This window comes from Aotus nancymaae, unplaced genomic scaffold (assembly GCF_030222135.1).
Source record: "Aotus nancymaae isolate 86718 unplaced genomic scaffold, 86718_ANA_hifiasm-v0.15.2.pri h1tg000058l, whole genome shotgun sequence".
NCBI lineage: Eukaryota > Metazoa > Chordata > Mammalia > Primates > Aotidae > Aotus > Aotus nancymaae.
In genome coordinates this window covers 11385463-11412139 of record NW_026988472.1, presented here as the reverse complement: position 1 = coordinate 11412139, position 26677 = coordinate 11385463, and the positions used below count along the sequence as shown (strand labels likewise).

Sequence of the window (26677 nt, the reverse complement as noted above, 5' to 3'; positions counted from 1 at the left end):
AAAAAAGAAAGAAATATTCTCTAAACATGTCAGGATTGAAAATGGATTTGATAACAAAATTTTAGACTTCATAACAAATTTTGAGACATAGCTAAAGCTATATTTAAATAATATTTTGTCTTTGTCTACAGTCACAGAGGAAAAAAAGAATGTTTTCACCTAATTATTTTTAATGTTTAAAAATAAAAGCTAAAGGTAAATGAACTAAGTGTTCAATCTAAGAAAATATATTTTTAAAAGGCCAGGTGCAGTGGCTCACGCCTGTAATCCCAGCACTTTGGGAGGCCGAGGTGGACGGATCACTTGAGGTCAGGAGTTCCAGACCAGTCTGGCCAACATGGTGAAATCCCATCTCTACTAAAAATATAAAAATTAGCCAGGCATGGTGGCACACACCTGTCATCCCAGCTACTCGGGAGGCTGAGGTGGAAGAATCATTTGAACCTGGGAGGAAGAGTTTGCAGTGAGCTGAGATTGCGCCACTGCACTCCAGCCTGGGCAACAGAGCGAGACTCCATCTCAAAAAACAAACAGACAACAACAACAACAACAACAACAACAACAAAAATTAGCCGGATTGCTTGAGCCCAGGAGGTACAGGCTGCAGTGGGCCGAGATGGCACCACTGCATTCCAGCCTGGATGTCAGAGGCAGACCTTGTCTCAAAAAAAAGAAAGAAATTAAAAGAAGACAACAAAATATTCATGAGAAACCTGACCAAGGTAAAAGAGAAAGGAAAAATATATATACATATGTATATACACACACACACACACACACATACACACACATATCACAAACATGTACACAGTCTTAGACCCTAGCAAACATAAACTACCAAAATGAATCCTCCTCACCAGAAATCTGTAGAGCAATAATCAGAGAAAATAATATACCTAAAATTTGCCATTTAAAAAAGGCATCAGCTATAAGTGTGTATATAGTTGAACTTAAGAGAATGTCTATGCTATTTTAACACATTAAAAAATGGTGCAGGGCATGGTGGCTCACGCCTGTAATCCCAGACTTTGGGAGGCTGAGGCGGGTGGATCACGAGGGTAAGAGATGGAGACCATCCTGGCCAACATGGTGAAACCCCATCTCTACTAAAAATACAAAAATTAGCTGGGCATGGGGGTGCGTGCCTGTAATTCCAGCTACTCAGGAGGTAGAGTTTGCAGGGAGCTGAGATTGCACCACTGCACTCTAGCCTAGCAACAGAGTGAGACTCTGTCTCAAAAAAAAAAAAAAAAAAAGGAAATCTCCTGATTTCCTTTTAAAAACTGGCATAACCGCCGGGCACGGTGGCTCAAGCCTGTAATCCCAGCACTTTGGGAGGCCGAGGCGGGTGGATCACGAGGTCAAGAGATCGAGACCATCCTGGTCAACATGGTGAAACCCCGTCTCTACTAATACAAAAAATTAGCTGGGCATGGTGGCACGTGCCTGTAATCCCAGCTACTCAGGAGGCTGAGGCAGGAGAATTGCCTGAACCCAGGAGGCGGAGGTTGCGGTGAGCCGAGATCGCGCCATTGCACTCCAGCCTGGGTAACAAGAGCGAAACTCCGTCTCAAAACAAAACAAAACAAAACAGAAAACAATCTTTGTTCACAGGGAAGTTCCCTCACCTACTTTCTACTTCCCCCAGAGCTCAGAGGAATTTTGTCCCGCACCATTGCACTCCAGCCTGGGTAACAAGAGTGAAACTCTGTCTCAAAAAAAAAAAAAAAAAAAAAAAAAAAACCTGGTATAACCTTAATACCAACACTTGTTAAAGATAGAAACACAAGAAAACTACAAGCAAACTTTTTATAGTGGCAAAAATTCTAAATAAAATATTACTAACTCAGGCTTCCTGGTGCTTACCACAGGCTGTGTGCTTACACTGACTGTATAGAAAAAGAAGTGGGCCTGCCTTCTCTGTTCTTACACTGACTGTACAGAAAGAGAAGAAACCCACCCTATATACACCTCTGCCCAGGCCCTATGCTTGGTCTGAATTGTGAATGAGGGGACAGAGTTGAGGAAAAAGAAACAAATACATTAGTAACTCAAATCTAACCATGACTCATAAGAAAAATTGCCCTTGACCAACAGAATTATCCCAGGAAGGCAAGGATGGATCTGCATTATATATCAGTATCATTCATTACAACAACCAATTTAGGAAAGTAACACCATTAGGCTATTCCATCAAAAAGGCATCTGACATAATTCAAGAACCATTCCTAAGAAAAATACAAATCAAGACAGGAACATGTGAAAGCTATAAGGACACCATCAGGAAAGTGAAAAGACACAGAGGCTGGGCACGGTGGCTCATGCCTGTAATCCCAGCACTTTGGGAGGTGGAGGCAGGTGGATCATTTGAGGCCAGAAGTTCGAGAGCAGCCTGGCTGAAAGGGCGAAACCCGGTCTCTACTAAAAATACAAAAATTAGCTGGATGTGGTGGTGAGTGCCTATAAAACCAGCTACTTGGGAGGCTGAGGCAGAAGAATCACTTGAACCTGGGAGTTGGAGGTTGCAGTGAGCCGAGATGACACCACTGCACTGCAGCCTGGGCAACAGAGTGAGACTCCATCTCAGGAAACGAAAACAAAAACACCTGCACAGAATGAGGGGAAATACATGCAAATCACATTTGTGACAAAGGACTTGTACCCAGATTATCTATACAACTTGATAATACAAAGACAATTCAATTTAAAAATAGGCCAAGGATTTGAATAGATATTTCTTCAAAGATATACAAATGGCCAATAAGCACAGGAAAAGATGCTCAACATCAGTGGCCACTAGAGAAACAGAAATCAAAACCACGAGATACCACTTCACACTTACTAGAAAGGCTAGAATTAAAAAGACAATAAGCGTTAGCAAGGATGTGATAAATTGGAACCCTCATACATTGCTATCGGGATATAAAGTGATGCAGCTGTTTTGGAAAACAGTTTGGCAATTCTTCAAAATGTTAAACATAGAAGGTTGGGCACAGTGGCTCACGCCTGTAATCCCAACACTTTGGGAGGCTGAGGCGGGTGGATCACTTGAGGTTAGGAGCTCAAGACCAGCCTGGCCAACATGGTGAAACCCCATCTCTACTAAAAATACAAAAATTAGCTGGGTGTGGTGGTGGGTGCCTGTAATCCCAGCTACTCGGGAGGCTGAGGCAGGAGAATCACTTGAACCTGGGAGGCGGAGCTTGCAGTGAGTGGAGTTAGTGCCACTGCACTTCAGCATGGATGACAGAGTGAGACTCTGTCTCAAAAATAAAAATTAAAACAAAAATAAATAAAATAAATAAAGGTGCTGGGTCCATAGGAAAACTATCAAATAGTATAGTTTTAATGGTTATTTGTGAAACTAGATAAAATAGTTTTAACATTCATATGGAAGAATAAACACCAAGAAAATGAATGAAAGTAATCAAAAGGAAAGTGAGGGGGACTAGTACTATCTGATATTAAAACTATATCTTTCTTTTTTTTTCTTTTTTAGGAATGTCAGGACTCACTAGCAGTACTGAAATATTTCTAAAGTCAATATGATTTTTTTTAAAAGGAGTAGATACATATATCGGAAGAACTAAACAGAGTTCAGAAATAAAACAATACACATTTGGGAACTTATGTGACAAAAGTGACATTTAATTGAATTAGAAAGGGTATTCATTTAACAACTGGTGCTGGCAAATTAGCTATCCAAATGGAATATACGAACTGATTCCATCTCATACCATACACCAAAATAAATTCCAGTTAGATTAAAATTTCGCTTAAAAAAATTGAAACAATAAATATATTAAAAATAAACTTAAGGCATATTTGTTTGAACACGAAATGGGGAGAAGTCACTAGGCAAGACAAGACACTCAGAATCTGTAAAGGAAAAAGGCAGATATATCATAATAGATAATTTTTAAAAAATCAAATGTAAAGACAACTTTCAAAAGTCAAAATAAAGAGATGGAGGAAATATAGTTACAATACAGGTTAATATTCACAACTTAGTAAGAAAGAGAAACCACCTAAAGGAAAGAAAGAGCAAAGAACATGAAGAAGTTTAAATATATATTTCAATGGCCAATAAGTATGAAACAATGTCCAACCACTAGTTGTCAGGAAAATGCACATCAAGGTAAACTAGATACCCTTGTGTTTGGCCCTCAGAATGGGGAAAAATAAAATAAAAAAAATCTCACAAGGTCAAGACATCGAGGCCATCCTGGCCAACATGGTGAAACCCGTCATTACTAAAAAATACAAAAAAATTAGCTGACTGTGGTGGTGCATGCCTGTAGTCACAGCTACTCGGGAGGCTGAGGCAGGAGAATCACTTGAATCCGGGAGACAGAGGTTGCAGAGAGCTGAGACAGAGCCACTGCACTCCAGCCTGGTGACAGAGCAAGACACCATCTCAAAAATAAAAAAAAAAGGCCGGGTGCGGTGGCTCACGCCTGTAATCCCAGGACTTTGGGAGTCCGAGGCATGTGGATCACAAGGTCAAGAGATCCAGACCATCCTGGTCAACATGGTGAAACCCCGTCTGTACTAAAAAATACAAAAAAATTAGCTGGGCATGGTGTTGCGCGCCTGTAGTCCCAGCTACTCGGGAGTCTGAGGCAGGAGAATTGCTTGAGTTCAGGAGGTGAAGATTGCAGTGAGCCGAGATTGCACCACTGCACTCCAGCCTGGCGCCTGGCGACAGGGCAAGACTCTGTCTCAAAAAAAAAAAAAAAAAAAAAATTCAGTGTGGAAGAGGATTTTGGAAGAAGCCTTTTTATATGTTGCTGGTGGGAGATCCAATTTTACAAAAGTTTTGAAAAGTAATTTGGAGATACGTGTTGAAGTTAAAAGCATCATTCTTCCATGTAATGATCACTCAGGTGACAGCCTCTGACCACAATTTCGAAATCAAAAACAAAAATGTCAACGTTTTGGGAAATCAAAGTCTCATATCTAAATAACCCAGAGGTAAGAGTGAACACTGCAACTGCAATTAGAAAACATTAGAAGGAAACTATAGTGGAGATGTTACACATCAAAACTTGTGGGTTGGACGCAGTGGCTCTTGCCTGTAGTTACAGCACTTTGGGAGGATGAGGTGGGAGGACTACTTGAGGATTGCTTGGGGCCAGGAGTTCAAGACCAGCCTGGGCAACAGAGCAAGACCCCAATCTCTACCCAAAAATTTAAAAATTAGCTGGGCAAGCTCGCCTGTAGTCCCAGCAACTTGGGAGGCTGAGATTGGAGGATCACTTGAGCCTAGGAGGTTGAGGCTGCAGTAAGCCATGATGGCTCCACTGCACTCCAGCTTGGGCGACAGAGAGAGATTCTTGTATCTTAAAAAAAAATCAGCCTGGGCAACACAGTGAGACCCCGTGTCTACACAAAATAAAAAAGTAGTGGGTGTGGCAGCACAGGCCTGTAGTTCCAGCTACTTGGGAGGCTGAGTTGGGAGGATCAACTGAGCACAGGTTGAGGCTGCAGTGAGCTGTGATCACGCCACTGTACTCCATCTCTGGGGAACAGAGTGAGACCCTGTCTCAAAACAAAACAAAACAGCAGCAGCAACAACAACAAAACACGTGGCATGGAGCTAAAGTGTTCTTTGAGAAAAATTTATAAACTGAATGTTCATATTATAAAATAAAATGACTGGATAGTAAGAGATATTAATTAATAAATTCAGGACTTTAAAAATGAGAACAAAAGAAAAAAAAAGAAAAGAAATAACAAAGTTAAGGGCAGAAATTAATGACAGAGAAACAAAGATACAGGAGGATCAACGAAGTCAAAAGTAGGTTTTTGAAACAACCTCATCCCAGACCTAAAGACCACCTATCACTGACCCCAGAAGCTGCATATCTGATTTCACAGACCCTGCCCCATTACTAGTCCCAAATAAACACATCACTCACCTGGCAGAAACCTTGAGCAATCACCCAATAGACCCCATCCCACACCTCACAGACCTCCAGTATTCACCCCGCACAGCTCCTTCTCATCCCACGGACTTCTCTTCACTCATCTGACATATACCCTATCACTCACCCTAGAGACCCTGTATCACTCACCCCACAGACGCCCTTATCATTCACTCCAGTGTCCCTATCACTCAGCCCACAGGCTACCCATCAACTTTCCCTAGTGACCCCATCACTCGCCCACAAACCCCAATCATTCACTCTCCGCACCTCCCTATAAATGACCCCAGAGAAGCCTCCTCACCCTACTGAGCATCATCGAGTACGACATCCATGTCATAACATCACTATAATTATCTCAATGCTTGATCCATGTCATAACATCCCCATAATTATCTCAATGCTTAAGTGGCCCTAAGTCCGTCTGTTGAACTCACTCCCAGAGCCTAAGTCCTGAAAACTGCTTCGAGGGACCCCGGCGCTTCACGACTTGATTTGCACATGCTCAGTGTCAGCTCCGAAGCGGCCGCTCGCCCACAATTACACCTGATGCCCTTACACCGCGTCGGTGCGTGCGCGTGTGCGTCGAAGGAGAGGCGGCCTTTCCAATTTCCTTCAGTGACTGTCAGGCAAGAAACATGGCTGTCCCCTTGGGAGTGTCTCTACGGGAGCCGCCATCTTGGAAGGGTGGTCATTTCTGCCGTGAAGCCCGCGGTCCCCTACCCGATATTCCCCTGTAGGATTTCCAGTGGCCGAGGCACTGGGCCATGGAATGTACCACCAGGCTTCTACCCCTCCGCCGCAGCCTCTAGGAGTCAGTCACCTCCGAGGCCCCAGCGGGCGGCGCGCTTTGCCTTTTCCGCCCTCAGGATGCCCTCGGCCTCAGGCCGTCCCCTCTGGGGAGCCTCCGCCTCTTTAAGTATCACCCAGCCCCCACCCCCAGGAGCGGGTCGCGAGCCGCCCCGGGTCCCGCCCCCGCCCCCGCCCTGCTCTGTGGCAGGCGGCGACCCCCTCTCCGCGGCGGCCGGCACCCCACGCCCGCCCGGTCCCGAGCCCACCTGGCGGCCCCGCTGGCGACAGCTCCAACCTGAGCCCCGGTCGGCTGTGGGAAATGCCCGGTGTCTTGGCTATCACCGAACCTGTGCAGTTGCTGCCGTGGCGGGGGCGGGGGGGTGAGTCGTGCGTATCAGATTTAGGCCAGGAAGCGGAAGTCGCTTGCAGCAAGAGTTTAACCTGTGTGGGCGCGGAGGGTTGCAGGGATTCAGCGCCCGGGACTGTCGATCTGTGCAGGGAGTCATGGATGTGTGTGACATCAGTGGTGGAGCATCTTGGTTCATTTTCACAATTCAGTCATTAGCCTTTCTGCTTTCCTCGTGGAAGCATTAAGGTTGAAGTTGTCTTCTAAAGATCCAAGTTTTGATTTGTTATATTAGTTGGGATTTGTTGGATTTTTTTTCGTGTTCGGTTTCAAGTGCTGATTTGTAACTCTCCCCCCCACACAAACACCTTTTGACCCCTGAATTATTTAAAAGTCCATTGTCCAGGTGGCAAACATCCTCTGAGACTCAAAAGGCAAGGCCATGGGCCTTTTATTCCGGCTGCTGCTCCAGGGAGAACACACAAACGCGGTGTCTCCAGGAATGTGGGAAAGGAGTGGAGTTTTATTCTAGGGGAAGGAAACAAAGGCGGCCGAGTGCCAGCTGCACGTTTGGTGGGCTTTGGTCAGTAGGGGTGGACACGCTGCCCAACGGAGCTGTCGGCAATTTGACCCAGCTCGGTCTATCGCGTCCTTTTCTAAGGATCGATTCAAAGAAGGAATTTAGAGGGACTGCAGAAAATATTACAGGTTCTAACACCATTTTGCATTTCCACAAACGAACAAGAAGTTAATCCTTACGTCAGTGATTTCTAAGCCTGGTTTGCCTTGTGGCCCAAGAAGGTTGAGCTTGAAATTTGTTGAAACTTGCCTTAAGGCTCAGGTACAAGACCAGCTTTCAAAAATGGTTTTGTGTCTTGATTGAAAAGACTGTATCTTCCAGTTGTTGGGTTATTGTACTCTACGGCTCTATTGGTTCAAGCTTGTGCGTTGGGCCGTTTAAAATGTGTGTTTCCTGATAATTCCCTTCAGCTTGTCAACTGAGGGTGGGGTAGGGGGGAGAAAGAAGAGAGAGACTGTTTTGTCAGATTTTCCTTGTGCTATTAAATCTTTTGCTTCCTATATTTTGAAATTTTATTATTAACTGCAGATAACGGTGTACTGAATAGATATAGCCAAATTCCTTCCCACAAAAGATTGCAAGGTTTCCTAGTCCCACCAGCAAAATAATTAAGTTCATTAAGGCAAATCCCCTCCAGCGCTGGATGTTGATGCTGACTTTAATGTTGTGTTTTTTTTAACAAGTTGTGCAACTGAGAATTGTTTTGGTCTGTTGGCCATTTAGGTTTTCACTTTTGCAAATTTTCATATCCTTTGTCCAGTTTTCTTTGGGGTGATTTGTCCTTTTCTTTTCAATTTGTAAACAGTGTACAAATTACATTGTACGTTAGGGATATTAACAGTCTGTCAGTTACACTGTACATTAGGGATATTACATTAGAGATAATATCTTTGTACATTAAGGATATTAATCATCTGTCAGTTACATTGTAGTATTTTTCCCTGAACTCTTTTTGTCTTTTGCATTTTACGTTTTTTTAAATGTGCAATGAGAAAAATTTTATGTGGGTTGAGTGCAGTGGCTCATGCCTGTAATCTCAGCACTTTGGGAAGCCTAGGCTGGTGGATCACCTGAGACCTGGAGTTTGAGACCAGCCTGACCAACATGGTGAAACCCCGTCTCTACTAAAAATAAAAATAAAAATAAAAAAATAGCTGGGTGTGGTGGTGAGCACTTGTAATCTCAGCTACTCAGGAGGTTGAGGCAAGAGAATTGCTTGAACCCGGGAGGTGGAGATTGCAGTGAGCTGAGCTGGCACCACTGCACTGTAGCCTGTGTGACAGAGTGAGACTTCATCTCAAAAAAAAAAGAAAAATTTTGTGTTTTCTTTTTAATATGTAATTAGTGAAATGTAGCCTCTGATCAGATATGTCTAAACTTGCTTTTATGGCTTTTGTATATCCCATCTTGCCTAGTTTCCCTTCCCTATTCTAGATAGAAAGATAATCTTAACATTTATACATTTATTTCAGTGTCCTTCCTTTCCTCCCTCCCTCCCTCCCTCCCTTCCTTCCTTCCTTTCTTTCTTTCGAAGGAGCCTTGCTGAATGTAGTGGTGCAATCTTGGCTCACTGCAACCTCTACCTCCCAGGTTCAAGCGATTCTCCTGCCTCAGCCTTCTGAGTAGCTGGGACTACAGGCGCATGCCACCTGGCTAATTTTTGTATTTTTCGTGGAGATGGGGTTTCAGCATGTTGGCCAGGATGGTCTCGATCTCCTGACCTTGTGATCCGCCCACCTCGGCCTCCCAAAGTGTGGGGATCACAGGTGTGAGCCACTGTGCCAGGCCTATTGCTTTTTTTCTACTTTAATCTAGTTGGAATTTACTCTGGTGTATGGTATGAAATCGAGATCAAGCTTGAACAAGAAAAGAAGCCTGTGTCATGCTTTTTTCTGTGTCAAATAAAAACAGAGACTTTCTTTAGAAAGACAGACTATTGCAAAAGGGAGAATGCTCCCATCTCAGAAACCTGAGAGCATCTTGAAACCAAACAGAAAAAAAAGCTTTTCTTGTAGAGGGTAAGGAGGCCGGCAGAGATAAACAGAATCTGTGGAGAGGAAGCGCCACAAACAAGGGGGAATGGCCAGTGGAGTCTGCCAGGGAAGTGTGCCACTGTGGTCGGCCCATTCTCAGGAGAAGCTGAGAAGCAGGGTCCGTTGCAGGGGGTGGGGGGGATTTCTACTTTTTTTTTATGCTTGCGCAGGCTTGGGAGCAAGCAGAGTCGAGGAGCTTGTAGGAAAGAACCCTGGTTCAAGTTTGGCTAAAGAGCATTTTGTTCTGATGTATCACTGGGAACAAGCAGGCTTATCATTTATGAGACAAAGAATGGGAATTTGGAGGGTGGGTGTCTGGCCTTCTCATAGGTAAACAGGGGCATCTGTGATTTCTAAGTCGTGGGGAAGGATGATTCTTTACAGTAAGCCATTTTTCAGAAAAGCCATTTTCCCTTTAGAGTAAGGGGATTTCTTGACCTGCACTGCTCACCAGGATGAGGTGTCAATATTGTCAGCTGGCACTATTTATGGAACACACCACCCTGTACCTACTGAATTAAATATTGTTTCTGTCATATAAGGTCACAAATATACTTAGCTTGAGCTGAACTCTATTTTGTGTCTATAATCTATTTAATTTCAGGGGATTTTTGTTCTTACAAATTTATTTTCTAGGAATTCTCTGAAGTTTAAAATCATTTAATCAAATTTCAAAATGAATGCTACCAACCCACCCACCACCCAAAAAAAAACACCCACAACAAAACTAAACTGTTGTGGCTGGGCGAGGTGGCTCACACTTGTAATCCCAGCATTTTGGGAGGCCAAGGCGGGCAGATCACTTGAGGCCAGGAGTTTGAGACCAGCCTGGCCAACATGGCGAAACCCTGTCTCTACTAAAAAAAATACTAAAATTAGCCATGTGTGGTGGCGTGCACCTGTAACCCCAGCTACTTGGAAGGCTGAGGCAGGAGAATCGCTTGAACCCAGGAGGTGGAGGTTGCAATGAGTAGAGATCACACCACTGCACTCCAGCCTGGGTGACAGAGTGAGACTCTGTCTCAAAAAAATCCTAAACTATTGTTGGACAAGGTGGCTCACACCTGTAATCCTAGCACTTTGGGAGGTAGAGGCAAGTGGATCACTTGAGGTCAGGAGTTCAAGACCAGCCTGGCCAAAAAGGTGAAACTCTGTCTCTACTAATATAAAAATTAGCTAGCCACAGTGATGCACGCCTGTGATCCCAGCTACTTGGGAGGCTGAGGCAGGAGAATTACTTGAACCCGGGAGGCAGAAGTCACAGTGAGCTGAGATCATGCCACTGCACTCCAGCCTGAGTGACAGAGCAAGACTCTGTCTCAAAAAAAAAAAAAAACCTATTATAATTTTGATAATTAGAATTATATTTACATTAATATAATATTTGGGGAGATTTAATGTTTTTATTACATTAAGCCTTTGTATCTAGGGATTTGATGTGTCTGATTATGTCTTATATGCTGCAGTGCTATCTATAATTTTTCTTCTTATAAATCCATGTTTTTATCTTTTTTGGTTAAATTTATTTTTACATATTTATATTTTTGTTGTCTTTATTTTTACTAGTCCCATCTGCTTATTGCTAGTATAGGAAGAACCTATTTTTATAATTTTCTCTCTTATTTATTTATTTATTTTGAGACAGGGTCTTGCCTTGAAGTTCACTGGCATGATTACAGCTCACTGCAGCCTCAACCTCCCATGCTCAAATGATCCTCCCTCCTCAGCCTCCCGAGTAGCTGGGACTATAGGTGTGCACCACCAGACCCAGCTAATTTTTTTGAGACAGAGTCTCGCTCTGTTACCCAGGCTGGAGTGCAGTGGCGAGATATTGGCTCACTGCAACCTCTGCCTCCCAGGTTCAAGCGATTCTCCTGCCTCAGCCTGCTGAGTAGCTGGGACTACAGGCACGTGCTACTACACCCAGCTAATTTTTGTATTTTTAGTGGAGATGGAGTTTCACCATGTTGACCAGGCTGGTCTTGAACTCCTGACCTCGTGATCTACCGCCTTAGCCTCCCAAAGTGCTGGGATTACAGGTGTGAGCCACCGTGCCTGACAAGAGCCAGCTAATTTTTGAATTTGTTTTGTAGAGACAGGTTCTCCCTATGTTACCCAGGTTGGTATCAAACTCCTGGACTCAAGTGATTCTCCCACCTCAGACTCCCAAATGGCTGGGACTACAGGTGATAATTTTGTCTTGTATCCAGCTCCTTATCAAAACTATCTACCTATTCTGGTAGCTTCTTAGTATAGTTTTTTTGTAGGTTTTCTAATTGTACAATCATATCAGATATAGATAATATTCTCTGACATCTGATATGATTATTTTTTCTCCTTTTTTCACTGTTTCAGCTGTCTAATAAGGTAGCCACTAAGCTCATTGACTGTTTATTTTATCTTTTTATTATTATTTTTTTGAGACAGGGTCTCACTCTGTCACCTAGGCTGGAGTGGAGTGTCATGATCTCTACTCACTGCAGCCTCTCCCTCCCAGGCTCAGGCGATGCCCTCACCTCAGCCTCCCAAGTAGCTGGGACTACAGGTGTGCACCACCACACCCAGCTAATTTTTGTATTTGTGAAGATGGGGCTTTACCATGTTGCTCAGACTGATCTCAGACTCTTGAGCTCAAGGGATCCACCTGCCTTGGCCTCCCAGAGTGCTGGGATTAGAGGCGTGAGCTACCATGCCTGGCCTGCTGTTTAAATTTAAGTTAAATCAAACTTAAAATTCAATTTCTCAGTTGCCTAGCCAAATTTCAAGTGCTCAGTACCCAAATATGGCTAGTGGCTACTATATTGGATGATGCTAAATATAAAAACATTTCCATCATTACAGAATGATGGACAATGCTGTATTGGACAACGCTGAGACAGAGCCTTCAAAATACTGTTGAGTAATAGATGTGATAGAAAACATCCCTATTTTGTTGCCAACGTTAATGGAAATGATTTAAATATTTTACCATTTAGTATACAGTTTTCTGGTAAGTTTTGGAAAATAGTGTTGTTCATTTTAAGTAGTTTTCTTCTCTTACTATTCTATCTCTAGTTTTTCTTATTAATGCAATGGCTACTGAGTTTTATCATATTCTTTTTCATATTAATTGATAGCATTATATAGTTTTTCTAAAGCATTGGTGTAATGAATTATGTTGATTTATTTACAAATATTAAACCCTACCAGTATTCCTGGAATCATCTTAATGGCTAAGGCAAATTTGTTTTTCTTTAGACGTGTCTGGATTTGATTTGCTGATATTTTATATAGAATTTTCTGTCTATATTCAGAAAAGATTGTTTCTAGTTCTATCCCTTCCCTCCCCTCTCCTCCCCTCCCCTTTCTGAGACAGAGTCTTCCTCTGTTACCCAGGCTGGAGTGCAGTGGTACGATCTCAGCTCACTGCAACCTCTGCTTCCAGGGTTCAAGAGATTCTCCTGTCTCAGCCTCCCTAGTAGCTGGGACTACAGGTGCCCACCACCACACCCAGCTAATTTTTATATTTTTAGTAGAGACAGGGTTTCACCATGTTGGACAGGCTGGTCTCGAGCTCCTGCCCTCAGGTGATCCACCTGCCTTGGCCTCCCAAAGTGCTGAGATTACAGGTGTGAGCCACCATGCCTGGCCTGTTTCTAGTTATTTTTCAAGCAGCATATTTCAGTTTTGGTATTAAAGTTATTCTTTCATAAGATAAACTGGGAAATTACTGTCTGTCTTTATGAACTGGAATAATTTATATAATGTAGACCCACTTAGTTCTGATCTATTTAGGAAAGTGTTTCTTAATTTCCAACTGGTTAAAACATTTTGGTAAGCCGGGCGCGGTGGCTAACGCCTGTACTCCCAGCACTTTGGGAGGCTGAGGTGGGTGGATCACGAGGTCAGGAGATTGAGACCATCCCGGCTAACATGGCGAAACCCTGCCTCTTAAAAAAAATTTTTTAATTTATTTCTGATTTTACTGGATCTTAAAGAATGTGATCTGTCCAAGCCCTTCTTTAAAAAAGGTATAAATCATTTATCTGAGGTGAAGTTAGACAATTGAATGTTTTTAATGTTGCAAGGCACAGGAGTAGAGAGTATATAGTTTGCTTGTAAGATACAGAGTTTTTTTTCATTAATTAGCTTATAATTTTCATATTTTTTACCTTGGATTCTTTTTATTTATTCATTTTATTTATTCATTGATTGATTGATTGACAGGATCTCACTCTGTCACCCAAGCTGGAGTACAGTGCTGCCATCATGACTCACTGTAGCCTCAACCTCCTGGGCTCAATTGATCCTCCCACTTCAGCATCTAAAGTGGCTGGGACTCCAGGTATGCACCACCATACCTGGCAAATTTTTTGTTTACAGGAGGCACGCCCCTATAATTGCAGAACTTTGGGAGGCCAAGGCAGAAGGATTCCTTGAGCCCAGGAGTTTGAGACCAGCATGGGCAACAAAGTGAGACCCCATCTCTACCAAAATAAAAATTAGCTGGGCGTGGTGGTGGTATGTGCCTGTAGTTCCAGCTACTTGGGGGGCTGAGGTGGAAAGATGGCTTGAGCTCAGGAGTTCTCAGAGCTCTCTAACTTTTTTAGAGATGGTGTCTCACTCTGGGGCGATCATAACTCACTGCAGCGTCCAACTCCTCCAGTTAATTTTTAAGTTTTTTTTAAACACAGGGTCTTACTGTGTTGCCCAGGCTAATCTCAAACTCCTGGCCTGAAGTGACCCTCCCGCCTCAGCCTCCCGAAATGCTGGGATTACAGATGTGAGCCACTGCATCCAGCTTTTGTCTCTTTGTTTTATTTATTATTTTACTTTTATTTTATTTTGGTAGAGACAGGGTCTCACTCTTGCCCTGGCACTATTATAGCTTACTGTAGCACTGAACTCCTGGGCTTAAGTTATCCTCCTACCACAGCCTCTCGAGTAGCTGGGACTACAGACGTGCATCACCATGCCGGGCTAATTTTTATTTTTATAGAGATGAGATCTCAATCTGGTCTCAAACTCCTGGCCTCAGGTGATCCTCCCACCTTGGCCTCTCAAAGTGCTGGGAGTACAGACGTGAACCACCCTGCCCATCCAATCTTTTTATTTTAAATGTGCTTCTAGGCCAGGTGCAGTGGCTCACACCTGTAATCCCAGCACTTTGGGAGGCTAAGGTGGGTGAGTCACCTGAGATTGGAAGTTTGAGACCAGCCTGACCAACATGGAGAAACCCTGTGTCTGCTAAAAATACAAAATTAGCCGGGTACAGTGGTGCGTGCCTGTAATCCCAGCGGCTGAGGCAGGAGAATCATTTGAACCCGGGAGGTGGAGGTTGCGGTGAGCCAAGATCATGCCACTGCTCTCCAGCCTGGGCAAGAAAAGTGAAACTCCGTGTCAAAAAAAAATAAAAAATTCTTTTAGTAAACAGCACATAACTTTTGTTTTTTAACTCAATTTCAAAGTCCCTTTCTTTTGTAGGAGAACCTAGTCCATTCAGTTTATCAATGATATGCCTGATTTTGTATGTTGCATTGGACTTTGTTTCCTTTTTCGATTTTGTTATTGTTTCCACTTTTTCAATTTCCTTACATTTGTTGGCTCTGTCAAGCTTCTGTTTATTCCCCCCTTCTCCCTCCCTTAGTAATTTGGAAGTTCTACTCTGCTTATCAGTTCTCCTGGTGATTATCTTTCCATTCCTTAAAAGCATAATTCACATTTTGTCTATTGGTAGATTAAACACACACATGGGTGCACATACACACACACACAGGTGTGTTACTGGCCTTTATTCCTAATTTCTCAGGAGAATGAACCATTTAGAATGTTTTTACCTCTTCATTCTACCTCCACCCAAAATTTCTGTTCTTTTCTGAGATAGTTTTTTTTTTTTTTTAATTAGAAGAGACACTGGAAGCATAATGGCAGCAGTGTAGTTTTCACTCTCTTGTCATGCCAGCATACAGACAGAGCAACCAGATGGCAAAATCAAAACCCATGGACAACATTTACGGTGAGGCCAGTGGACACAGTGTCCCCAGTGTGGCAGATTATCTGCAGATAAGGCTGCCAGCCATATTTCCAACCCTGTACGTGTTTGCCACCCTCCCATCAAGACATGGAGCCTATTTTTTCATCCTTTGTGTCTGGGCTGGCTTTGTGTTCCGTTTGACCAATAAGGTATGGTAGAAATGGCATTCTGGGATTTCTGAGCCCAGCCTTAAACGACACTGAACTTATGCTTTTGTGAGAGGGGAACCTAGATACCCTGTAAAGAGGTCTGTGCTGTCCTTCTGAAGACAGAGGTCCTGGAGGATGAGGCGTCATTTAAAAATAGGTCATGCAGCACTGTGGTGGCCACCTGGCTAGCTCAGTCGGTAGAGCATGAGACTCTTAAATATAGGCTGTGTACATACCTGAGACCCCAGCTGGCAACTAGCACTGAGGTCCCAGTCATGTGATGAAATTATCTTGCATCCTCCAGTACCGTTTCAGCTTCCCCAGGCATCACATTGAGAAGAAACAAGTTTTGGCATGGTGGTTCACACCTTTAACCCCAGCACTTTGGTAGGCTGAGGTGGGTAGATCATCTGAAGCAATAAAGCAAGAAGTTTGAGACCAGTCTGTGTAGCAAGGCAAAACCTCATCTCCACTAAAAAATATTAACCAGACGCAGTGGCACATACTGGTAGTCCCAGCTACTCGGGAGGCTGAGGCAGGAGGATTGCCTGCGCCCAGGATTTTTAGGCTGCAGTGAGCTATGATCACACCACTGTACTCCAATGGTTGACAGAATGAGATCCCACCTCTTGGGGGGGAAAAAAAAGAACAGATGAGCCATCCCTAGTGAGCTGTGCCCATTTTCGTGAGCAAAAAAAATACTTATTAACCACTAAGTTTTGGTGTGGTTTATTTATACAGCAATAGATAGCTGAAATATCCATGAATATCAAAATGCACATGAGTAAGGACAAATCATCAACAGCCACAAGAACTTCGTGGTACAATTATCTGTATAGGAAAAAGCAGGGGAATTAAGCAGCATTTGCCAGACCTGAGAACACAATACCAAAACAGCCAATGGGCATGGCAGGTCAACTTGAATTCAGCAGCTGAAACAGAAGAATTTTGCAAAAATCAGGAACAAGTGATTGTGAGAGGTCTGCAGGAAGGTTGGAAGGGGTTGGAGCAGACTATAATAATTCCTATGAACCTTTTTTTTTTTTTTTTGAGACTGGGTCTTGCTCTGTCACTCAGGCTGGAGTGCAGTGCCATGATCTTGGGTCACCTAAGCCTCAATCTCCCAGGCTCAAGCAATCCTCCCTCCTCAGCCTCTTGAATAGCTGGGACTACAGCACATGACATCACACTGAGCTAATTTCTTAAATTTTTAGTAGAGACAAGGTCTTGCTATGTCGTCCAGGCTGGTCTTGAACTCCTGAGCTCAAGTGATCCTCCTACCTTGGCCTCCCAAAATGCTAGATTAAAAGGCATGAGACACCACGCCCAGCTTCCTATGAACTCTTAAGACCGACTGTGCTTGGGGTTCCCGGGACCAACCTCAGGTTCACTGATCCATTATGAAGGACTCAAAAATCAGCAAAGCTGCTATACTGATGGTTACAGTTAATTAGAGCAAAAGGATAGAGACTTAATTCAGCAATGGAAAAGGGCACATAGGGCAGAGTCCGGGGGAAACAAGGATCCAGCTTTGGGTTCTCCCTTCTCAGTGGAGTTATACAGCCAGTGCTTAATTTTCCCAGCAAGATATGGGGTAACATGCATGAAGTATTGCCAACTGTGGACGTTCACTTGAGCCTTGGTGTTTGTGGTTTTTATTTGGAGTCAGTCTCAGGCATGGCCAACTACCTATGTGGTTGACCTTACTCAGTCCTTCCAAGGTTCACGCTAATACTGCACAGCCGAAGACCCTCACCAAAAATCACAGCTATCTGGCATGGCTCATGCACTCAAGTAAACAAAGGTTTCATAACAGGCAAGTATATTCCAAGGATTTAGAGCAGTGGTCCCCAACCTTTTTGGCACCAGGGACCAGTTTTGTGGAAGACAGTCTTTCCATGGATGCAGGGCAGAGGGGGATGGTTTTGGGATGAAACTGTTCCATTTAATATCACCAGGCATTAGATTCTCATAAGGAGCGTGCAACCTAGATCCCTTGCTTGCACAGTTCACAATAGAGTTCGTGCTCCTATGAGAATCTAATGCTGCCACTGATCTGACAGGAGGCAGAGCTCAAGAAGTATTGCTCCCTTGCCTGCCGCTCACCTTCTGCTGTGTGGCCCAGTTCCTAACAGGCCACGGACTCATACTTGTCTGTGGCCTGGCAGTTCAGGACCCCTGGCTTAGAGTCCCAGAAGCTGGGCAAGGGCCAAACCTTTCCTTGGAATGTGCAAGGTTTAAACAGCCCAGACTTCCTAAGTTAATTCTTTACTGTATGATGATATACCAGGGCTGTCTTATAGGACAGCAAACTACACTAAGGAGAAACTGCTGGGAGTGAAACAAAAATTGAGCAGGACAGGACAATAGTAAATGTAATTTTTTTTTTTTTTTCTGAGATGGTCTCTCTCTGTTGCCCAGGTTGGAGTGCAGTAGTACGATCACAGCTTACTGCAGCCTCATCCTCCCTGGGCTCAAGTGATACGCCCACCTCAGCCTCCTGAGCAGCTGGGACTACAGATGCATACCATCACACCTGGCTAATTTTTTGTATTTTTTTGTAGAGATGGGGTGTCACTGTGTCGCCCAGGCTGGTCTCAAACCTGGGCTCAAGCAATCCACCTGCCTTGGCCTCCCAAATTGCTGGGATTACAAGCATGAGCCACTGCACCCAGCCTCTCATGTTTGTTTTGTTTTGTTTTTATTATTATTTAATTGACAAAGAAAAATTGTATATATTTACGTATTAACAGAGGTAGTGGGGAAAAACAGTGTTTCTCTTACTCTTAAGACAGCTAATGCAACACTTCTGACGTCAGATTCTCCAGTGGATATCACCTGGGTGTCCTCCCATTCAATTCTGATGCTACCTGGAAATACTACTATTAGAGGGCTCAGTACCACAAGACTGCCCTCACTTCAGATGCCAATTGTAAGTCCCAGATTGTGACCTACACTTCTGACCAGCCAGTTATAAGTCAATGACCCCCTCCTTGGGTTCAATTAATTTGCTAAAACAACTCCTAGAATTTAGGGAAACACTACTTATGTTTACCCATTTATTATCGAGGATATTACAAAGGATACAGATGAATAGCAGATGGAAGAGATGCATAGAGTGAGGTATGGGGGAAGGGATGCAGAGCTTCCATGCCCTCTCTAGGCATGCCATCTTCTAGGACTCTCCCTGTGTTCACCTATCTGGAAGCTCATCCAAAGCCAGTTCTTTTGGGCTTTTATGGAAACTTCATTATGTAGGCATGATTGGTTATATAATTGGCGATGAAGTCAGCCTTTTGCCCTTCTCCCCTCCACAGAATTTATGGTGGGTCTGCAAGTCTCAATCCTCTAATCATGCTTTGGTCTTTCTGGTGACCAGCCCCCATCCTGAGGCTATCTAGGGGCCACCAGTCATCATCATTCATTAGTGTAAAAAGTCACTCATCACTCTGGAGATTCCAAGGCTCTTAGGAACTGCGCTAGGAAATGGGGAATGTATTAGACTGTTCTTGCACTGCTGTAAAGAAATACCTGAGACTGGGTAATTTATAAAGAAAAGAGGTTTAATTGGCTCACAGTTCCACAGGCTATACAGGAAGCATAGCAGCTTCTGCTTCTGGGGAGGCCTCGGGAAACTTACAACCATGGCAGAAGGTAAAGGGGAAGCAGGCACATCTTACATGGCCAGTGCACGAGGGAGAGAGGGTAGAAGAGGTTCCACACAGTTTTAAACAACCAAATCTTTGAGAACTTAGCACCAAGGGGATGGTGTTAAGCCGTTCATAAGAAACTATACCCGTGATCTAGTCACCTTCCACCAGGCTCCTCCTCCAACATTAGGGATTACAATTCGAAATGAGATTTGAGCAGGGACACAGGTACAAACCATATCAGGTAATGAAGACCAAATATATCTTTTTTTTTTTTTTTGAGATGGAGTTTCTTGTTGCCTGGGCAACAAGAGTGGCACGATCTTGGTTCACCACAACCTCTGCCTCCTGGGTTCAAGAGATTCTCCTGCTTCAGCCTCCCAAGTAGCTGGGATTACAGGCATGCGCCACCACGCCCAGCTAATTTTGTATTTTTAGTAGAGATAGGGTTTCTCCATGTTAGTCAGGCTGGTCTCGAACTCCCAACCTCAGGTGATCCACCCACCTCAGACTCCCAAAGTGCTGGGATTACAAGCATGAGCCACTGCGCCCGGCCCAAATATATATATCTTATTATAAATCACAATATCATAGGTGTACAATATGATGTTATAAAATATGTATACATTGTGGAATCGCCAAATCAAGCTAATTAACATATACATAACCTCAAATACTTATTTGTAGTGAGAACATGTAAAATCTACTTTCAGCAGTTTTCATGTATACAATACATTGTATATTAGTCTGTTTTTATACTGCTATAAAGAACTGCCTGGGACTGGGTAATTTATAAAGGTAATATATAAATTTATAAGGTAAATTATAAAAGAAACTCACAGTTTCACATGGCTGAGGAGGCCTCAGGAAACTTACAATCATGGCAGAAGGTGAAGGGGAAGCAAGGCACCTTCTTCACAAGGTGGTAGTAAGAAGAGCCGAGCAAAGGGGGAAGAACCCCTAATAAAAGCATCAGATCTTGTGAGAACAGACTCACTATCATGAGAACAGCATGGAGGTAACTGCCCCTCTGATTCAATTACTTCCACCTGGTCTCTCCCTTGACACATAGAGATTATGGGGATTACAATTCAAGAGGAGATTTAGGTGGGGTTTGCACAAAGCCTAACCGTATCAATTGTTATTAACCATAGTCACCATGTTGTGCAGTAGATCTCTTGAACTTGTGTATTCATTTCCTGTGGCTACTGTAACAAAATACCTTACACTTGGTGGCTTGAAACAACAGAAATTTATTTTCTCACAGTCATACAGGCCAGAAGTCTGAAATCAATATCAGTGGGCCAAAATCAAGTATCAGCAGGGCCCTGCTCCCACCAGAGGCTGCCAGGATTCCTTGGCTTATGGCCACATCACTCCAGCCTCCATCTTTGTAGTCACATTGTTTTATCTTTTGTGCCATCTCGTCTACCTCTCTCTTATAACATCATCTATGGCCAAATAATATAGCATTCACAGGTTCCAGGAATTAACACATAGATATCTTTCAGGGAGTCGTTATTCAACCTACACAATCCATCCTGTGGTTCTCAGACACTGATGTTCATCCGACATAAAAAATACATTCACCCTATCCCAACACCTTCAAAAGTGTCAATTCATTACAGCATCAACTCAAGTTCAAAATCTTAGTTGAATATCATGAGCTCAGAAGTCACAAATCTCATCATGTAAATCAGGTTTTGGTGAAACTAAGTATGGCAACCCAGGGTACAATTCCCCTTTATCTGTGAACCTTGTGAAATAAGAAAATGGGTTATCTATTCCCAAAATACAAGGGTGGGACAGGCACAGGATAACAGTTATAGACATTCTCATTCTAAAAGGGAGAAAAATTGAAGGAATTAAGAAGTCGTAGTTACCAAGTCACTTTGAAACCCAGCAGGGGAGATTCCATTAGAGTTCAAGGCCTGGAAATAATCCTCTGTAGTTCAAGAATTGACACTATGGGCCCCAAACTCCATCCTTGGAGTCATTCTTCCTTTTTATTGAAGGGTAGCTTGGGTTTGAAGCTTAGTAGTTTTATCACCCTGTTTCCTGCCTGAAGAATCTTTGGAATCTGTAAGCCTTCCTTCATTTCATTCCATCTTTGTCTCTCAGTATAAGTTGGCAATGCTTCTGCTGGCATAACATTCTTTGAAAACCTTGCAGATCTCCTGTATATGTTGCAGGGATTCACACCATCAGGCAAGAAGGTCTTGCACAGGCTTTCCCTTGTTAATCCCATCTCTACTCCTGGCTTCTGCTGTAAAGATTGAGGGGATCCATGAATTACATGCCAAATCTCTTTGGAGTAGCAAATGGTTGCCCAGCCATACCTTTGTCCTTCTCTCCAGAGCATGATTTCCTAAAAACAAATATCCTAATTTTAGTAGCTTTGGTAACCTGGATAGGCTAAGAATTTCTCAAATTATCCAGTCCTGATTCTTTTTATTTATTTATTGAGACGGAGTCTCACTCTGTCACCCAGACTGGAGTGCAGTGGCGCAATCTCAGCTCACTGCAACCTCTGCCTCCCAGGTTCATGCAATTCTTGTGCCTCAGCCTCTGGAGTAACTGGAATTACAGGTGCATGCCACCACACCCAGCTAATTTTTGTATCTTTAGTAGAGATAGGGTTTTGTCATGTTGGTCAGGCTGGTCTTGAACTCCTGACCTCAAGTGATTCTCCCCCCTTGGCCTCCCAAAGTGTTGGGATTACAGTCGTGAGCCACCGTGCCTGGCCCTGATTCATTTTTGCTTAGCAGTTCTTCCTTCAGTTTATCACTTCCCTCTCACATTTTACCATAAGCAGCAAGAAAAAACCAGGCTGCACTTCAGCACTTTGCTTGGAAATCCCCTTAGCTAAATATGCAAGTTCACTGCTTATAAGTCTGCTTTTAACATAACTGTAGGATTAGCAATTAGCTTAATTGCTAAATTTTCTGTCACTTGATAATGAGATCATCTTTCCTATAGTTTCCAGTAAGATTTCCTTCTTAGCCCTCACCAGCAGCACTTTTAATGGTCATATTTATATTAACATGCTTATGATGATACATGCATTCTCTAAGATGATATAGACTTTCTCTACCCTTGTCTTTACTTCTTCTGAGTCCTCATCAGCAATGCCTTCAACATCCATATTTCTACCAACAGGGTGTTTTAGGTAATCTAGGAGTTTTCTATAATGTTTCTCAACAATCTTCCAGCCTCTACCTATTAACTAATTACTCTATTCCAAAGCCACTTCCACATTTTTGGGTATTTTTTAGAGCAACACCCCACTTTTGCGACCAAACCAGTTTCCTATTGCTACTGTAACAAATTACCACAAACTTGGTGACTTGAAACAACATAATTTTATTTGTTCACAATTCTAGAGGCCAGAAATCTAAAATCAGTATGGCTGGGCCAAGATCAAGGTGTTGGCAAGGCACCTCCTCATTCCTTGGCTCTTCCAGCTGTCGGTGGCCGCCGGCATTCCTTGGCTTGTGACTACAACACTCGAATCTATGCCTCTGTATTCATATTTTCTTCTGCTACTTGTGTCATCTTCCTCCGCCTCCCTCTTATAAAGACACTTGTGATTGCATTTAGGGCCTATGTTGATAATCTAGAATAATCTCTCCATCTCAAAATCTTTAACTTAATCACACCCCAAAAGTCCTTTTATCATATGGTAACATACACAGGTTCCAGGGATTTATCTTGGGGAGTCATTATTCGGCCTACCTCAATAAGGGAAGAGGCTGTTTAAAGTGGGGGAACAGAGCCAAGAATCTCAGAAACAAGCTTCCATAATTTTTAGCACTATGCAAAAACAACAGAAGAGGGAGCTCTGACATTTGAAAAGCTACCCTGAACCCCACCTCCTTCTGAAAGTTCAGGAAAACTAATTTGATATAAAGAAGAGCAACAGAAATATACAGAGGACAAATCCCATACAATATTGCTGTAAGAATAAAACAACAAGGGGTAGAATACTGTTCTTGGACACAATGGAAGAATGCCAAAAACACATGCTCACAGAACACGTCAAAATTATAGCCAACTATTTTGAACAAGCTAAACAACATTAAGAAAATGATGTGAGACAATGAAATAATAACGTAAATAAGAAGTAGAAAAACCCAGGATAGATCTCAGAAAATATTTGGGAATAAAAGAGAAAATCTTTCAGAATAGAAAATTAAACTGCAAGGAACACAGAGCAAATAAACACGACACATGATGGCTTAAAAGAAATAGAAGGTGGAAAGGAGGAACATATTTTCTACAAAGAGAAAGAATAGTATTTGAGGACAAATGACAAATATCAAAGTTAGAAAAAGAAGATCCAATTCATGTATGCTAGGAGTCCTTGAAGAAAACAAGAACAAAAGGATGAAAACAAATACTAAAAACTATAATTCAAGAAAACTTCCTGGAATTTAAAAAAGAAAAATGGAAACTACACATTGGAAGAGCACATCAGACTTCCTTTTGCTTCTGGCCAAGATGGAGTTACAGGAACCAGATTTACTCTTCCACTTGAACCAACTGCAAAAATGATAAAATATATGAAACAATGAGGCCGGCCATGGTGGCGCATGCCTGTTATCCCAGCACTTTGGGAGGCCGAGGCTGGCAGATCACTTGAGGCCAGGAGTTGGAGATCAGCCTGGCACATGGCAAAACCCTGTCTCTACTGAAAATACAAAAATTAGCCAAGCAAGGTGGTACACACCTATAGTCCCAGCTACTCGGGAGGCTGAGGCATGAGAACTCCTTGAACCCAGGAGGTGGCGGTTGCAGTAAGCCAAGATCGCACCACCGCATTCCAGCCTGGGTGACAGAGTGACAGTCTGTCTTGAAAAAAAGAATTAAAAAAAAAAGAAGGTCTGATAAATATCTCAAGCACCAATCTTAGGTTTTACAATAGTGATGTTATCAAAAGGAGCAACTGGGGACGTTAGGAATCTTGTGACGTCTGGCTGCGTGACTTCTAAACCAGATTTTCTCATCTTGTGGCTGATTTGTTAGTTTTATAAAGGCCGTCTGGTCCCCAGGCAAGAAGGGGGTTTGTTTTGGGAAAGGGCTATTTTCATCTTTGTTTCAAAGTTGAACTATAAACTAAGGCCTCATGGTGGCTCTCTCTGGTAATCCCAGCACTTTGAGGGGTTGAGATGGGTGGATCGCTTGAGGTCAGGGGTTCAAGACCAGCCTGGCCAACATGGTGAAACCCTGTCTCTACAAGGAAAAAAAAAATTAGCTGGGCATGTTGGCACACACCTGTAATCTCAACAACTTGGGAGGCTGAGGCAGGAGAATCACTTGAACCCAAGAGGCAGAGGTTGCAGTGAGCCAAGATCGCGCCATTGCACTCCAGCCTGGGTGACAGAGTGAGAGCCTGTCTCAAAAAACAAAAAAGAAGAAGAAGAAGAAGAAAAAACCTATAAACTAAATTTTTCCTATAGTTGGCTTGGCCTATGCCTGGGAATGAATAAGGGCAGTTTAGAGGTCAAGGGCAAGATGGGGTCAGTTAGGTCAGATCTCTTTCACTGTCATAATTTTTTTCACTGTTATAATTTTTTCAGTCATTTCAGTATTGTTATTCTGAGACTGGATAATATGGGTGCCTAGAAAGGGATTAACAGAGCAGGCCTGAGACTGTTATGCTGAGAAAAACTTGCTCTCAAGGTTTGCCCTTGGCTGGTGTCTGGGAACTTGGATTTCTGGAGGGTTCCCACCCTTCCCTAACTGATAAGGTTGGCTCACTGTGTCTACGTTGTGCTGACAGTCTGGTTTATGCTGGCCATCGGCCTCCCTTCTGGGAGTCTGGAATATTAGTGCATGCTAGGCAGAGAGCTCGTAAACTCCCAGTAAAAACCTTTGACACTGGGTCTTTAATGGGCTTCTCTGGGCAGAAACATGACATACTTGTTGCTGCATTGTTGATGCTCTGGGGAGAGTGCAATATGTGGGAGCCTTCCTGGGAGGGAAGTAGAGGGAAGGGGGATGAGAAAATCGTTCCTGGGTGGCTACGGAGTTACCTATTACATAAAACAGCAGCTGAGCAGCAGCTATCTCTTATGAGAAGTAGAAGTTACTCGTGGCATTTGAAAATGATACGTCCATCCATACACAGTTGGCTTGCTGGATTTCCTGGCTGCTTTTGGCCATACTGGCTCAAGATAGGAAGAAATGCAGCTCAGAGGATGAGTTTGGTTTTTGTTTTCTCCTCCAATTGGGAGGAAAAAGGGCCCAAACATTCCCCCCAGTGAGCTTCCTATGTACTAAAGACTGGCCGGGCACAGTGGCTCACGCCTGTAATCCTAGCACTTTGGGAGGCCGAGGTGGGCAGATTGCTTGAGGTCAGGAGTTTGAGACCAGCCTGGCCAACATGGTGAAACCCCATCTCTACTAAAAATACAAAAATAATCTGAGTGTGGTGGCAGGCACCTGTAGTCTCAGCTACTCAGGAGGCTGAGGCAGGAGAATGGCTTAAACCCGGGAGGTGGAGGTTGCAGTGAGCCGAGATTGTACCACTGTACTCCAGCCTGGGTGACAGAGAGAGACTCTGTCTCAAACAAAACAAAACAAAACCAATGAAAAGACAAGAATGGTCTAAGTTTGCATTGGTCACTCCTCCAAGTAGAAGAAAAATAGTTAAATCAGTTCCCAGTGCTGGAGCAAGGCTTTAGATAAACCAGAGGGGAAGAAAGGGTAAAAAACTGATGTAAAATGGTATATGCTTCATTTCATTGACGTTAGACAGATCATCCTGATAGGGAAAGCTGCAAAGAAAAAAAAACCAGTGTTAGTGGATCAAAGTTCCCTTGCTTTTTGCTGCCTGTGGGTGGATTGCAATTTAAACTCTTTGAGGATTGGAAACAGAACCATAACCACTGATTTTTGCCCATTGGAGCCTCTGGAAGAAGGGAGAGAACATAAAAAGGGCGGCAATCTCCAGGTAGAAACATACTGCTGGGAGTTTTCAAAAACAGCTTTTAGTTTGCTAATGTGCTATCGCTGCCATGAACTGCCTGACCCATAGAGGCTGATGGTTTTCAGCCTGCTGTGCATATATTTGCGTGGGTCTATTTGGCCTCTAAAATGAACAAGATAAAAGGGACTTTTAGAAAAGCCTTGTCACTTGGTCTTGGAACACAGCTGTCTGACTCTTCCTTGTATTGGCTTTGCTG

General features: G+C 43.3%; 1 protein-coding gene and 1 pseudogene across 7 annotated transcripts in view; one reads left to right on the top strand and one right to left on the bottom strand.

Annotated features, from left to right (window-relative positions):
- Positions 1 to 7128, bottom strand: part of ZNF41 (zinc finger protein 41) — a 46168-nt gene extending 39040 nt beyond the window's left edge. For 4 of the 7 annotated variants that reach the window (XM_021666286.2, XM_021666288.2, XM_021666287.2 and 1 more), the window contains exon 1: positions 6986 to 7128. The gene's annotated coding sequence lies outside the window, so the exon portion shown is untranslated. Of the gene's footprint in view, positions 1 to 6231; positions 6791 to 6985 lie in introns of those variants that run through there. The other 3 variants (XM_021666285.2, XM_021666283.2, XM_012477403.3) reach the window with 3 other exon arrangements.
- LOC135269993 (small nucleolar RNA SNORA51) lies at positions 1858 to 2020 on the top strand (annotated as a pseudogene).
- Positions 7129 to 26677: the final 19549 nt, after the last annotated feature.